Consider the following 16014-nt stretch of genomic DNA (forward strand, 5'->3'; position numbering starts at 1 on the left):
AGATGTGGGTAGAAAGGTTTTTCTTACTTCAACCTGAATGGTTTGATTACTTTACCTATAAACGTCAAGTTTTCAAATGTTTGGTTTCTGAATGTAATTTTTAAAGTCTTCTGTAATCTGAGCTCTAGCTTGCTTCTCCTTTTTGAAGTCTCGTAGGAGCAATGTTGCGCTTCTACAAATGTTGTCTTGCGTTGATGTTTCAGGGAGGAAGAGTAGTATAAAGCAGTGCTTCCTAAATTTGGCAGCGTGGCAACCTCCTGGACTTTTCAGAAATATAAACTTCCAGGTTCTGCTTTAGACCTACTAAATCATACTACTGGGGAGCAAGATTCTGGAGTTAATGTTTTATAAAGGCTTCCCAGGTGATTCTGATGTAACCATCGACCCATTTACAGATTGCTTTTAAGAGCTCTCTAAGCATTTTCTTGGACAGAGTTAATTTACTTAGAAAACTTCTGTATTTAGATGTGAAACAATTTTAGGATGTCCTTTGCCATTAGGAAGGGTCATATGACAGGGCAAATACAAATTTTCATTTTGGTGGCTGCCACGGTGTTAATTTTAATAAAAGTTTAAAAAAATCTAACTACCAGAAATTAAATCTATTCCTGATATTCAGTTCTCAGGTATTTAGTTATGACAGGATGGGATTAGACATTTTAAAAACGTGCATAGAAGACTATAAGGTCAAAACTCTTTTTTTTTGAGACAGAGCCTCACTTGTCACTCAGGCTGGGGTGCAGTGGTGTGATCTTGGCTCACTGCAATCTCTGCCTCCTGAGTTCAAGCAATCCTCCTGCCTCAGCCTCCCGAGTAGCTGGGACTACAGGTGCACACCACCACACTCAGCTAATTTTTGTATTTTTAGTAGAGACAGGATTTCACCAAGTTGGCCAGGCTGGTCTTGAACTCCTGACCTCAGGTGATTTGCCTGCCTTGGCCTCCCAAAGTGCTGGGATTACAGGCGTTAGCCACCGCGCCTGGTGAAGAGTAAATATATTTCTTAGCATATGATGTTAAGTTCCTTGAAAAAAAATGGGATAAGCTTTGTAATGATAATGGCCTGAGACCTAATTCAACCCAACATCATGTGGTAGGACTTTGTTAATTATTTCTTTTTTTTTTTTTTTTGAGACGGAGTCTGGCTCTGTCGCCCAGGCTGGAGTGCAGTGGCCGGATCTCAGCTCACTGCAAGCCCCGCCCCCCGGGTTCATGCCATTCTCCTGCCTCAGCCTCCCGAGTAGCTGGGAGTACAGGCGCCCGCCACCGCGCCCGGCTAATTTTTTTTTTTTGTATTTTAGTAGAGACGGGGTTTCACCGTGTTAGCCAGGATGGTCTCCACTCGATCTCCTGACCTCGTGATCCGCCCGTCTCGGCCTCCCAAAGTGCTGGGATTACAGGCTTGAGCCACCGCGCCCGGCCATGTTAATTATTTCAAGCAAAACTTTTGCAGGATCTCCTTCTCCCTCTCCCTCTCCCTCTCCCTCTCCCTCTCCCCCTCCCCTCCCCCTCCCTCTCCCCCTCCCCTCCCCCTCTCTCCTCCTCCTCCTCCTTCTCCGCTGCTGCTGCTTCTCCTTCCTCCTTCCTCCTTCCTCCTTCCTCCTTCCTCCTTCCTCCTTCCTTCCTTCCTTCCTTCCTTCCTTCCTTCCTTCCTTCCTTCCTTCCTTCCTTCCTTCCTTCCTTCCTTCCTTCCTTCCTTCCTTCCTTCCTTCCTTCCTTCCTTCCTTCCTTCCTTCCTTTTCTTTTTTCCACAGGCTTTCACTCCCATTGCCCAGGCAGTAGTGCAGTGGCACATCACTGCTCACTGTAGCCTAAACCTTCCAGGCTCAGATGGCTCTCCCATCTCAGACTCCTGAGTAGCTGGGATTATAGGCATGTGCCACCACACTCAACTAATTTTTTGTATTTTTAGTAGAGACAGATTTTCACCATGTTGTCCAAGCTGGTCTTGAACTCCTAGACTCAAGTATTTTTTGTTTTATTTTGTTTTGAGATGGAGTTTCACTCTTGTTGCCCAGGCTGGAGTGCAGTGTTGTGATCTCAACTTACTTCAACCTTCGCCTTCCGGGTTCAAGCGATTCCCCTGCCTCAGCCTACCAAGTAGCTGGGATTACAGGCGCCAGCGACCACACCCGGCTAATTTTTGTATTTTTAGTAGAGACAGGGTTTCACTATGTTGGTCAGGCTGGTCTTGAACTCCTGAACTCAGGTAATCCACCCGCCTAGACCTCCCAAAGTGCTGAGATTATAGGCGTAAGCCACTGCGCCCAGCTCTATCTCTCTATATTTTTTACATATGTTAAACAGATTTAATGAATCGATATTCCAAGACATGCCAAAGTGAGGTACCAAGACACTGGGCAAATTCCTTAAACACTCTAGGCCCAGTGTCCTTAACTGTGAAGCAGAGGCAGCTATGGAGTCTCCAAGAGGATAGCATCGTGGGGAGAACTCCATGAGGCCATGTAAGGCAAGCGCTTAGTCTTGCTCACAATGAACACTTAGGAGTAAAATCTACCCAAATGCAAAGACAGGATGCCAATATAGTTCCTCCAGTATCAAATGAAGGTAATGGTGGCATTTCAAAAATCTAACCAAAGACATCTGCTTAGGGAATACGAGGCTCACGGTAAGATCTAAGGAATTCTAGCAAAAGAAAACCGATAGGACTCATCCCAACACGAAGAGAAAACAATACAAATCCCAGGGAGGGAAATTCCAAAGTCCCCTAACATGAAAGGAATGCCTTCGTCCCCAAGTGTGTGGCATCCACGCTGGGGTTTGTCCAAGCACAGAAACCTCTTAGGCTGAACATTTCTGCAGAGCTTCAAACAGGCTGACCATAAAAAATCCCGGCCTGCTAGAGGAAGCTTGTGGAGACAGAGATGCCATTTTCTTTACCTCAGTAGTTATTCTTCCACTCCCACGAGCTCTGAAGAATTTGCATTTTTGAGCAAAGGTATCTACCCCTCAGATCCAAGTTAGTCCTGGCAGATGGAACTCTGGAATTTGCTTCTCAGTAATAAAGAGGAGTTTTCTAACTACCTTCTCATGCCAGCTAAGCTTCAGGTGGCTTAAGGCTGCAAAGATGCTGGTTCTCATCCAAAAAGGACTGATTTCTATTACTCCAGAGAAGAAGGTCTAATCATTTCATCTATGAACTAAGACTTTTCCTTGTTTATAATTTTTATTTTATATTTTATTTTTTGAGAAGGGTCTCACTCGGTCACCCAGGCTGGAGTGCAGTGGGGCAAGATCACGGCTCACGGCAACCTCCACTTTCTGGGCTTAAGCGATCCTCCCACCTCAGCACTGCCCCCCACCTCCCTACTAGTGGCCAGGACCACAGGTGCACGTCACCGGCTAACTTTTTTATTTTTCATAGAGACAGGGTTTCTCCAGGCTGCCCAGGCCGGTCTCGTGGACTCAAGTGATCCACCTGTCTCAGCCTCCCAAAGTGCTGGGCCCATGGTCGTGAGTCACTGCTCTCAGCTATAATTTTTTAAAGGAATCAATTTGGTTCCATTTAACATACATTCAACCAAGACAAAGTATTAATATTTTCCTCTATGAAGAGACTTGGGGTTGGGCATGGTGGCTTATGCCCAAAGGCTGTATGTGGAAAAGTCTCCTTCCCACACTTGTTCCCAGATCCTTAGTTCTCCTCATTAGGAACAAATAATGATACTGATTTCTTGTTTACTCTTCCAAAGTTTATATGCAATTGTAAGCAATGACATACCTGTATCTACTCAGTTCTGCCATTATAGCTTCAAGTCATAGTCAATACAAAAATGAATGAGCATGACTGTGTTACCACAAAACCATATTTACAAAAATGGTGCCGGGTGTGGTGGCTCACACCTGTAATTCCAGCACTTTGGGAGGCCGAGGTGGGTGGATTACTTGAGGTCAGGTGTTCGAGACCAGCCCGGCCAACGTGGTGAAACTTCATCTCTACTAAAATTAGCCAGGTGTGGTGGTGCATGCTTGTAATCCCAGCTACTTGGGAGGCTGAGGTGAGAGGATTGCTTGAACCCATGAGGCAGAGGTTGCAGTGAGCCCACTGCACTCCAGCCTGGGCAAAAGAGTGAGACTCCACTCAAAATTAAAAAACAAAAGCAAAAAAAATCCCCACACATTTACAAAAACGGGTGGGCAGCTCTGTTCTTAGTTTGTCAACACCTACCCTAAGGCATTAATGTCATGAGTTAATTTCTGTCCTGTGCAATTAGAATAGTACTAGTTATGCACAACTCTTGGGAAAATGGAAAAAATAGTCACTCAAATAATTTTCTGCATGGCTAATTCTCTTGTAAACTTGTTGAGAAAGGCTGTGGGATCTAGAAAACCATCTTGCAGTTGATGTCAACTAGTCCCTTTGGAACCTGAGAGCTGTGTCTCTGGAAATGGTGGGCTGTGATACATGTGGGGACCAGCCCCTGTCATTCCTATTTAGTATTTTCAGTTTGTGATCTCTGTAATTTCACCTTGTCCCAGCCCCTGAAGTTGGGTTGGAAGCACACACTGTTGCCTTTTCTGTTCTCCTTCTAATTCCCTAATGTACCCTACTTAATTGATGTAAACTGTATTTTTAAACAAACCTAACCTCATGAATAGTTGTTGTAACCTTTATTCAGTGGGTGGGAAATTAATGGATAGAGCACTAAAGATATTTGTTGATGGGGGAAGCTCATGTAATTTTTGAGAGAAAAATCGGTGGCCAGAAGATTAATGACTCAAGCCCAGTAGCAGAGCACGTGGGGTCCAGGCTAGACACACAGGTTGCGCCCTCTGAGTCACTTCTAGGTTATACAGAGCGGGATAAATTCTGAGACTGGGGAAAAACACAGTTTACTTGTCTCTCCACATTTTTCTCTTCATGTTTTTACTTCCTGCAAGACTTAGGGTCTTTTCCTTATACTTTAATATCTTTTTCCACAAGGACTTAGAGCTGAAAGAAGAAAAAGTTAAAACTTAAGCTGATTGGTTTAGTTTCTGGTTAACTCTTCAAATAATAGATTAAGCTTGAGAGAAGCTTGAAACCACTGAATGAAGTCAGCTCTTGTATTATTTGTGAACCTTAGTTATTCTTTCTCTATTTCCAGGTAGCACAAATAACGGGTTGTTGGTTTTACTTTTAGAAAAATTGACATCTATTTTCCAGTCATTAGATAATAATCATTTCATTTGGATTGATAAATATAGAGGTAACATTTCGAACCCATCTGTATATTTCATTACTGTTATGAGTGCTTGAAATACAAAGGTTTTCTTAAGAATAAGTGCTTCTGAAGTCCCATTCTTTCTTCCCAAATCAGAACAAAGAGAAATAAAGTACTTCAGTCTTTTATCAGTTAAAATACTAACAGATGGAAAATAACAAAGAATAGACTGTTTTCTTGCCTATTGTAAGGCAAAATAAAATGTTTACTTGTTGGAAACACTATACCTTTCTTTCAGTCTCTCTCCCCTATCTTCTTATTTTCCTTGATGGACTCTTTCTCTTATCTGAGCAAACTTTCTGTTTGTTTGTTTGACTCTTAGTCTCTCAGTGAACAGCATAGCGACCCATTAGCTCCAGTGCTGGACTCTGACTGTGTCAAGAGTAGAAGTTTGAAATGCAATTCTTATCCATCATATTTCTCCAATTATTAACTCTCCTTTGCTACCTTTTAAATACTTCACAAAATGGAAACCCCTTTTGAATAAGAACAGCTGATTTTCTGGGAGATGGAAGGACAAGTTATGGAGAGATGCTAGGTTTCTTTATTTAGTATGTGGCTGCTTGAAAGTTGCTATTAGATCTAGAGAACTTTTTTGTTAAGTGTGATTAGAGTTTAAAGACAATGTTTGTTTCTTAGATCCTTCTATTGAAAGAAACATAAGGTGTCTGTATCTGTATATCTATAATAAAATTCAGAAGGCAAGTATATATTTAAATCTATATTAACTGCACACATAAAAACAGAAGGTATTTGTGATGGGTAAATTTCAAAAGGTCTGAGAGTTGTAATAAACACTCCAAACTTCATATACTTATCCAAACTCCTTCATCAAGAAACCGGGATGGGTTGCTATGAGAACACGATTTCTTAAGAAAATTCCTACACCTTCCAGTTTCTGAAAAACTCAGAACTTTCTCACTCAATTTACTATTACTCTGAATGCAAATCAAAAATGATAGAACACTTAAAGTAAAAGATGGTAAGTTTGTTACTACATTGAAAAAAATATTTTATGCTCGATGAGAATACCGTTGAAGAAATATCTCAGCTTTTATCTGAGATAGTTTGTCTATCCTTATAGGCAGACATGAATGGCAGAAATCTTATGTTCAGTATGTCTCTGTTATACATAATTATGAGCAGTACAGTTGCTTTTGAAGCACTTTTTTTTTTTTTTTTTAGCCCATGCTGGAGTATAATGGCACAATCTCTGCTCACTGCAACCTCTGCCTCCTGGATTCAAGCAATTCTTGTGCCTCAGTCTCCCGAGTAGCTGGGACTACAGGCACGTGCTACTACGCCCAGCTAATTTTTGTATTTTTAGAGACAGAGTTTCACCATGTGGACCAGGCTAGTCTTGAACTCCTGGCCTCAAGTGATTCACCTGACTCTGCCTCCCAAAGTGCTGGGATAATAGGCGTGAGCCACCGTGCCCGGCCTTCTGAAGCATTTTGGATTGCTTTGGTAGATTGGTTATGCTTTGGGTAACAAAATAATAGCCCGGGCTTTTGGCAGTTATTTCTTTTCTTTTGTTTTTTTTGAGATGGAGTTTTGCTCTTGCTGCCCAGGCTGGAGGGCAATGACGCAGTCTTGGCTCACTGCAACCTCCGCTCCCCAAGTTCGAGCGATTCTCCTGCCTCAGCCTCCTGAGTAGCTAGGATTACAGGCATGGATCACCATGCCCGGCTAATTTTTGTATTTTTAGTAGAGACGAGGTTTCACCATGTTGGCCAGGCTCTGTAATTCTTGACCTCAGGTGATCCACCTGCCTCGGCTTCCCAAAGTGCTGGGATTTCAGATGTGAGCCACTGTGCTCAGCCTTTTGCAGCTATTTCATAAACATGTTAGGGAGATTTTGTTTTACATGTACTCTTTAACATCTAATTTGACAGGTGTTTAAAAGTTTTTGTTTTTTGAGATAGGGTCTTCTCTGTCATCCAGGCTGTAGCTCCCTGCAGCCTCAAACTTCCAGTCTCAAGCAATCCTCCTGCCTCAGCCTTGCGAGTAGCTTGGACTATAAGCATGCCCATGGTGCCCGGCTGACCTGACAAGATTCCTAATTGAGAAGTGCTTCCCATTTCCAGTCAATGCAGGAATATATGTAAGATGGGCTAAGGGAGTGAATGGAGCCTCATCCAAGTATTTGAAACCATGTTGTAGATTTTTCTGCTTTTCTGAAAAACCCTATCAGTAAACTTAAAAGTCCAAGTGTCCCCAAATGCTTTCCAATAATAATAGATAGCCTTATTCAGCAATGATCCTAGGCACTTTGTTACACATTTTACTTATACTATCTCTCATCCATTCGTCAACCCAGCAAAGATTTTTTTAAATGTTCATTTTTTCAGAGAACACCAGGGCTCAGAGAAAGTAAGTAATGTGCCCAAGGTCATATAATAAGGAAAGGTTGGAGCAGACTCAGACCCAGATCTGCTAATCTTTGAAGTCCATTCTCTGTCCTCTTTCACTTAGTGAGCGCTTTTAAACTTTGTACTACTCTGGTACTACTCTTGGTACTACTCTGACCTGGGCGACTACTTGGTTAACTCTGTAAACATTCTGTTTACACTAGTATGCCTATCTCTGTGGGCAGAAAGCCATCTTTATTGAATCTTTCTTGAAAGTGAGCAGTATAGGGCAGTGGTATGTACAGATAAAGCGAGTCTCTCACATGACTGAAACTCTGGCAATGGAGACCTGAGCTATGATTCTTACGAGATGCAATTAGGTATCTTTGGTTGTATCGTGGATTCCTTCCTGCCACTATAATGCTGTCCAGCATTGATTGTGATGGTTTAATGTCTGTAAGATTTATAAATAACAGCCCAGTCGTGGTGGCTCATGTGTATAATCCCAGTGCTTTGGGAGGCTGAGGCAGAGGATCGCTTGAGTCCAGGATTTTGAGACCAGCCTAGGCAACATAGAGAGGCCTTTGTTCTACAAAAAATTACAAAAATTAGCTGGGTGTGATGACACATGCTTGTAGTCACAGGTACTTGGGTGACTGAAGCAAGAGGATCACCTGAGCCCAGGAGCTCAAGGTTGCAGTGAGCTGTGATTACACCACTGCACTCCAGCCTCGGTGACAAAGCAAGGCCCTCTCTCTCTCTCAAATTAAAAAAAAAAAAATTATAAATAACAGAAAACTTTCAGCTTTTAGAATGAATAAAGGACACAGAATGACAATTTTTCCTGGATGCATACACATTAAGGATTTACATAGTATTGGGACCAGAGATTTACAAAAACTCATGTCTTTGTAAACCATATTGCTTCAGAAAACGTAGACATTTGTGTTTTAAAGCCTACTGAGGCAATGCTAATGTTTAAATTGAACGTAAGTCTTTCAGAATTTCTGCTGTAAAGCTTTAAAAATATATAGTGTTTTCCCCCCTCTTTCACTTATTTCAGATACAGAAGCAATAGCACAGTTACTTATAGCTTTTCATTATCATTTGTTAGGAGAATGAAGACATAAATTATCATGTGTGTTGCAGGACCAAAAAAAAGTGATTAAAATTTATTTTTTGTTGTTGTACCTTACCAAATTGTAACACATGTAGTTTTCTTCTTTCTCTGTGTTCTATTTTATTATTGTAACCACTTTGGCCTTTTTTTTTTTTTTTGGTACAATCCATTGCAGCTAGAATGGTGTATAGCTCTGAATAGATATTTTGGATAATGCTGAGTCCCAGAAATGTTGTGAAGTACCTTTCCCAAGTATTGCGTTTATTAATGGTTATTATCATCGTGTTTAATCAGTAAGTGATTTTAACTTTCGTCATTATCCCCGCTTCTTGTTTACTGTGGATAAGTAACTCCCATGGATTGCTTTCTCTGTCTTCTTAGCGAGAAATATTGGTGGCTATGAGATCATAGCTTCAATTCTATGCTCTTCCTCCGAGCAATTTTTCTTCTCTTCAGACTTTTTCCTTTTCTTCTCTCTTCCCTTTATTTCATGTTCTTCCTCTACAATAAAAAAGAATTCAGAAAAAAGAATGTAAATTCGCCATTTGGAAAAAGTAGAAATTAACTTCGGTTATAAGAAGACTTGGGTGCTCACTAACGTAACTTTTCCTGCTGGCTAGGAAGAGGATTACACCTAGTGAAAGGAGACAGAGCAAGGATAAGAGGACGTTTGTCCATTGGGAGGAGACTAGTGAGCACTCGTTTCTTCCTAGGTAATGTTTTGGTCCAATATCGCAAAGGCTAATGACATCTTTTGTAAGGTGTGAACTGCCTCTGAACTAGGACGCACTAAGATAATGAGCAGAAAGAGCACTGAGATTGATGTTAAAATTCATGGCATGTGAGAAACATGTCACATATAAAGACAGAGAAAGCTGTAGAGGGCTGGGTGCTCAAGACAACTGGTGATAGATTTTGGGAGCCCACTGTCCACAGACTGGGATCCATAAGCCTGAGGGGCATTGTCACTTGGTCTGGTAACCCATCTCAGTCTGTTCTGGGGTCCCTGGGCCTAGTGTGTGAGCTATCAAGATACCATTTCTTAGGCACTAGTTAATATTTCCTGAAATAAGTAAGTTAAACAGACCAGGTGCGATGACTCGTGCCTGTAATTCCAGCACTTTGGGAGGCCGAGGCGGGCAGATCACTTGAGCCCAGGAGTTCAAAACAAGCCTGGCCAACATGGCGAAATCCCGTCTCTACTAAAAATTTAAAAATTAGCCAGGCATGGTGGCGCGTCTGTAATCGCAGCTACTCAGGGGGCTGAGGCAGGATAATTGCTTGAAACTGGGAGGTGGAGATTGCAGAGAGCTGAGATAGCACCACTGTACTCCTGCCTTGACAGAGAGAGACTTTGTCCAAAAAAAAAAAAAAAAAGAAAAAGAAAAAAATAAGTTAAACACCCTTAAAATGTAATTATGACTGTCCTCTGGAACCTCAAGAAGTCTAGGCTAAAGCATTCCCTAGGCAAGAGAACTAGTGAAGAGCTGAGGAAAACTACTAAATTAAAAGGCTCAGATTCTCTTTACTCTTTGCCACTAGTTTGCAGAATGATCTCTCATAAATCATTTTATTTCTCTGGTTCTGTTTTCTAAATGTTTTAAACGGGTTGTGTTGGGTGAGTCTTAAAGCACCTTATGGCTTTGAAATTTTACTTCTATCTACTTTGATTGCACATACTGTCCATTTATATTATTAGTCCTGATGTCAATTAGCACCGCTTATCTTCAATCATTCATTCGCTCATTCATTCAGCAATTCTTACTGAGCACACACCATGCTTCAGACTGTTTTAGATGCTTGGGATACATCAGTGAATAAAACTGACAAAGATCACTGCCTCTTGTGATGGTTCATTTTTTGTGTCAACTTGAGTGGGCCATGGGGCCCAGATGAAACATTATTTCTGGGTGTATCTGTCAGGGTGTTTCTGGGTGAGATCAGCATTTGAATTGGACTCAGTTAAGCAGGTGGCCTTCCCCATGTGAGTGGGAATCATTCAACCTGCTGAGGGGGTGCATAGAACAAAAGGCTAAGGAAGGAGGAATTCCTCCCATTTTTCCTGCCTCGCTACTTGAGCTGGAGCTCTCATCTCAGATATTCTTCTGCCCTATATTACACTGTTCTTTCTTTCCATTGCTATTAAAAAAATCCCTGAGACTGGCTAATTTATGTTTATGTTTATGTTTATTTTATTTATTTTTTATTTTTTTGAGACAGGGGCTTGCTCTGTTGCCCAGGCTGGAGTGCAGTGGCGCGATCTTGGCTCACTGCAGTCTTGAACTCCTGGACTCAAGCGATCCTCCCACCTCAGCCTCTTGAGTAGCTGGGATTACAGGCACGTGCCATCATACCCAGCTAATTTTTGTGGGGATGGGGTTTGTTATGTTGTCCAGGCTGGTCTTGAACTCCTGAGCTCAAGAGATCCACCCTCCTTGGCCTCCTAAAGTGCTGGGATTATAGACATGAGCCGGTAATTTATAAAGAAAAGAGGTTTAAGTAGCTTATGCTTCTTCAGGCTGCCCCAAGCATGGCACCAGCAGCTGTTCAGCTTCCAGGGACGCCTCAGGGAGCTTTGACTCATGGCAGAAGGTGAAATGGAAACAGACACTTCACACGGTGAAAGCAGGAACAAGAGAGTGAGGGGGAAGATACCACACACTTTTAAACTGTCAGACTTCATGAGAACCTACTCGCTATCACGAGGACAGCACCAAGGGGATGGTGCTAAACCATTCACAAGAAATTCACCCCATGATCCAATCACCCCCCAACCAGGCCCCACCTCCAACATTGGGGATTACAATTCAACATGGGATTTAGAGGGGACAACATCCAAACAATATCATGCCCTCAGACTGCAGTTTACGTCACTGACTCTCCTGGTTCTCAGGTCTTCGGACTTGAATGGAATTATACCATCAGCTTTCCTGGATCTCCAGCTTGCAGACAGTAGATCATGGAATTTCTCCATCTCCATAATCCCCTAAGTCAATTTCTTATAGTAAATCTCCTTTAAAAATCATTATATCAAAAAGATGCCTATACTCATATGTTTATCACAGCAATGATCACAATAGCAAAGATAAGGAATTTAACCTAAGTGTCCATCAATGGATAATTGGATTTAAAAATGTGGTATGTGTATGTCATGGACTACTTAGCCCATAAAAAAGAATGAAATCACGTCTTTTGCAGCAACATGGGTGGAACTGGAAGCCATTATCCTACGCGAACTAACTGACAAACAGAAAGACAAATACTGTGTGTTCTCACTTATAGGTGAGAGATAAGCAATAGGCACAAGTGAACATTCAGAATGGAGTAATAGACATCAGGGACAACAAAAGGTGGGAGGATGGGAGAGTAGTGAGGGTTCAAAAATTACCTATTGGGTATAATGTTGACTATTTGGGTAACGGGTACATTAAAAGCCCAGATTTCACCACTATGCAATATACGCATGTAAGAAATTTGCACTTTAAGCCAGGCGCGGTGGTTCACACCTGTAATGCCAGCACTATGGGGGCCGAGGTGGGTGGATCACCTGAGGTCAGGAGTTCAAGACTAGCCTGGCCAAACTGGTGAAACCCCATCTCTACTAAAAATACAAAAATTAGCTGGGCATGGTGGCGGGCACCTGTAGTTCCAGCTACTCCAGAGGCTGAGGCAGCAGAATTGCTTGACCCTGGGAGACGGATGTTTCAGTGAGCCAAGATCACACCACTGCACTCCAGCCTGGGTGACGGAGTAAGACTCTGTCTCAAAAAAAAGAAAGAAAAGAAAGAAAATCTACACTTTACTCTCCAAATATATATCTATAGGAATATATCTAAATCTATCTAAACATATATATAAGGAATGTGATCAAATTCTGGGTGCATATATATATAAATGTCCTTTTGTTTCCGTGTTTATATCTATATTCTATTGGTCTGTGTTTCTGTAACCCTTGACTAATATACTCTTTCTTCCCATATCCCCAAGCTTACCTTCTTGCAGACAGAGACAGATAATAAATAACAAAATATAATAAATAAGAAAATTTACGGCATGCTAGCATGCACTATATAAGAAAAGTAAAACTCGTTAAGGAGGATCAGGAATACTGAGGTAAAGAGGAGATTGAAATTTAGATGATGTGGTGAGCATAAGGCTTATTAAGAAGGCGACATTGAGTAAGTACTTGAGGGAGATGAGGAGTCATGTGAATATTATTAATTAAAAGAGTCATCCAAGCAATGAGAGCAGCCAGTAGAACAACCTAAAGCAGGAACCCCTCTGTGTATTTCAGATACAGCTGGAAGAACAGCGTAGTCAGAGGTCCTAGAGACAGATACAGAAAACAAGATCGAGAGGCTGGGGGAAAGACGTTTGGCTCTGTTAGTCATTGTAGGAATTTTGGCTGCTGGTCTAAATGAAATAGAAAGTCATTACAAGATTTTGAGCCAATGAATGATATGATCAATTATTGCCGTACTCTGGGTGAGAGGTGATGGTGGCTTGGATCAGGGTGGTGGCAGTGGAGGTTTAAGGAATGTTAGCAAATTCTGGGTGCATTTTGAAGCTATAGCCAACAAGATCTGCTGACAGTTTGGATATGGTTATGAGAGGAAGAGGTTTGTCTTGAGCCACTGGAAAGGTGGAGTCGCCAACAACTTTGAAGGGAAGGCAGTGGGTGGATGAGGTTTTGGAAGCAAGATCGGGAATTAAGTTTGGATTTTGACTTTGAAGTAGGCATGCTGAGCAGAAAAGAGGTCTAGGCTAGAGATACAAATTTGTAACTCATCAGGTGACAGATGTTGTTTAAAGCCAAAGCAACAAGGTAAAAGCGATCACCAAGGGAACGTGTGCAGATAGAGAGGAGGTGGAAGGACTGAGTCCCAGGCCCTCCAGCATCAGGGGGAATCTACAGAGGAGGCACACAAGGACTGACAGGGAAGGCAGAGGGGGAACCAAGAGATGTATATCTGCGCATTTCTCATTATTGAAGGAATTCAGATTTAAAATAATCACTGCAGTAACACTTTCAGCAGTTGTGAATAAATTAAGTTTGCAAACTGAAGAAAAAGAACAGAATGAGAAGTGATGCTGCAGAATTTATTTTACACATGGTGGCTTGAACACAACCCATCCAATAGAAATTGCACATCTACTGATGAGCTAGTTGAGGATTTTTCAGAGGAAATGATTCAAGTTTGCTTATATTTTGGGTAAGCAAATTCAGGCATTAAAGTAGTTCTAAGCCCATTGAGAATTAGCCCATAAGCTGGATACTTCTATAAATTTATAATAACATTGCCACCTTCTCAGAGTCTTTTGAGGATATCAGCAAGGAGTGAAGGTGGGGGTATCTCTGCCGTGTCTGGCGACCTGTGATGAGGGAACTGAGATGTTGCACCTCACTAGACTGTGCTTTCTTGGAGGGCAGAGGCTGTGTTTCAGTCACCTGTATACTATACAGCCCTGGCATATTGTAAGCAATTAGTAAACAGTGATTAAATGCATTATTAACTGATTATAATTAATACTTGATTGCTTACAACATGGCAGGCCTTGGAAATATGAAAGTGACTAAAAAATATAATCTTTATTTATTAAGCATTTGCTCTTCCCAACAACTCTGTGAAGTAGGGTTATATTCAATTATCTTACATTCACTTATATTCAATTATCTTACTCTAACAAATTAGGATTCTTCTTGTTTTTTGAGATGGAGTATTGCTCTGTCACCAGGCTGGAGTGCAGTGGCGTGATCTTGCCTCACTGCAACCTCTCCGCCTCCTAGGTTCAAGCGATCTCCTGCCTCAGCCTCCAGAGTAGCTGGGATTACAGGTGACCGCCACCACACCTGGCTAATTCTTGTATTTTTAATAGAGATGGGGTTTTGCCATGTTGGCCAGGCTGGCCTCGAACTCCTGACCTCAGGTAATCCACCAGCCTTGGCCTCCCAAAGTGCTGGGATTACAGGTGTGAGCCACGGCGCCTGGCCCCTACGAAGTAGCTCTTATTAACCCCTTGTTATAGATGGACAAAACTGAGGCTCAGTGATAGTAAGCTAATTTATCCAAGGAGTCAGGAGCAAATTTGAGATTTGAATGCAGAACTTTCTGATTCAAAGTCATAATACAACGTTGCCTTCATTAAAATTAAATTTCGTACCATTATGTAGCCGAATTTAGAACTTCCGGTGTAAAAATGGAGATTTATTAGTATTGAGTGAGAGTACAATTTTATTTTCTCATTGCAAAGTATGTAAAGTAAGAAGTGAAAGTTTTTCTTTTCTAATTCTACTCATTAGAGTTTATGTTAAGGGGCAATAGTTCATTATGTTTCCAGATTTAAAAAATATTAAAAAAAATTTTTATACTTTCTCTTCCTCTCTGTGTATCTCTGTAAGATATATTCATTTATTTTAGTTTTAAAATTATTATTATTATTATTATTTTGAGACAGAGTCTTGCTCTGTTGCCAGGCTGGAGTGTAGTGGCCTGATCTTGGCTCACTGCAACCTCCACTTCTGGGTTTAAGTGATTCTCCAGCCTCAGTCTCCTGAGTAGCTGGCACTACAGGCGCATGCCACCATGCCCGGCTAATTTTTGTATTTTTAGTAGAGACGGGGTTTTACCATGTTGGCCAGGATGGTCTCAATCTCTTGACCTCGTGATCCACCCGTCTCGGCCTCCCAAAGTGCTGGGATTATAGGTGTGAGCCACCACGCCTGGCCCTATTTTAGTTTTTAAACAAAAATGTGATTGTAGTAAACGTATTATTCTATACATTGCTTTTTTACACTAAAGATTGTGGACATTTCCCCACATATACATCTACATTTCTTCCTCTTTCTTCTTCTCTCTTTTTTTTTTTTTTTTTTTTTTTGAGACAGGGCTTCCCTCTGTCACCCAGACTGGAGTGCAGTGGCATAATCATTCATGGTTCACTGCAGCCTCAACCTCCTGGGCTGAAGTGATCCTCCCACTTCAGCCTCCCAAACAGCTGGAACTACAGGTGTGCACCACTGCTACCAACTCAATTTTTAAAATTTTTTGTAGAGATAGGGTTTCCTTATGTTGCCCAGGCTGGTCTGGAACTCCTGGGCTCAAATGATCCACCTGCCTTGGCCTCCCAAAATGCTGGGATTACAGACGTGAGCCACTGTGCCTGGCAAGTTGCCTTTTCAATCTGTTGATTGTGGCTTTCGATGCACAAGTCTTTAAGTTTGATGTAGTTTATGTTATTTATTTATATGTATTTGTACTTAGTTTGTTCGTACTTTTGGTTGCATGTGCGTTTGGTGTCATAGCCAAGAAATCATTGC

General features: G+C 41.7%; 1 long non-coding RNA gene across 1 annotated transcript in view; it reads right to left on the bottom strand.

The window, feature by feature from the left end:
- Window positions 1-8855: 8855 nt before the first annotated feature.
- LOC126955375 (uncharacterized) overlaps window positions 8856-16014 on the bottom strand; it is a 43021-nt gene continuing 35862 nt past the window's right edge. The window contains exon 3 of the long non-coding RNA XR_007725915.1: window positions 8856-9197. This is a non-coding gene — a long non-coding RNA (uncharacterized LOC126955375). The remainder of the gene's footprint in view (window positions 9198-16014) is intronic.

Source organism: Macaca thibetana, chromosome 5 (assembly GCF_024542745.1).
Source record: "Macaca thibetana thibetana isolate TM-01 chromosome 5, ASM2454274v1, whole genome shotgun sequence".
NCBI lineage: Eukaryota > Metazoa > Chordata > Mammalia > Primates > Cercopithecidae > Macaca > Macaca thibetana.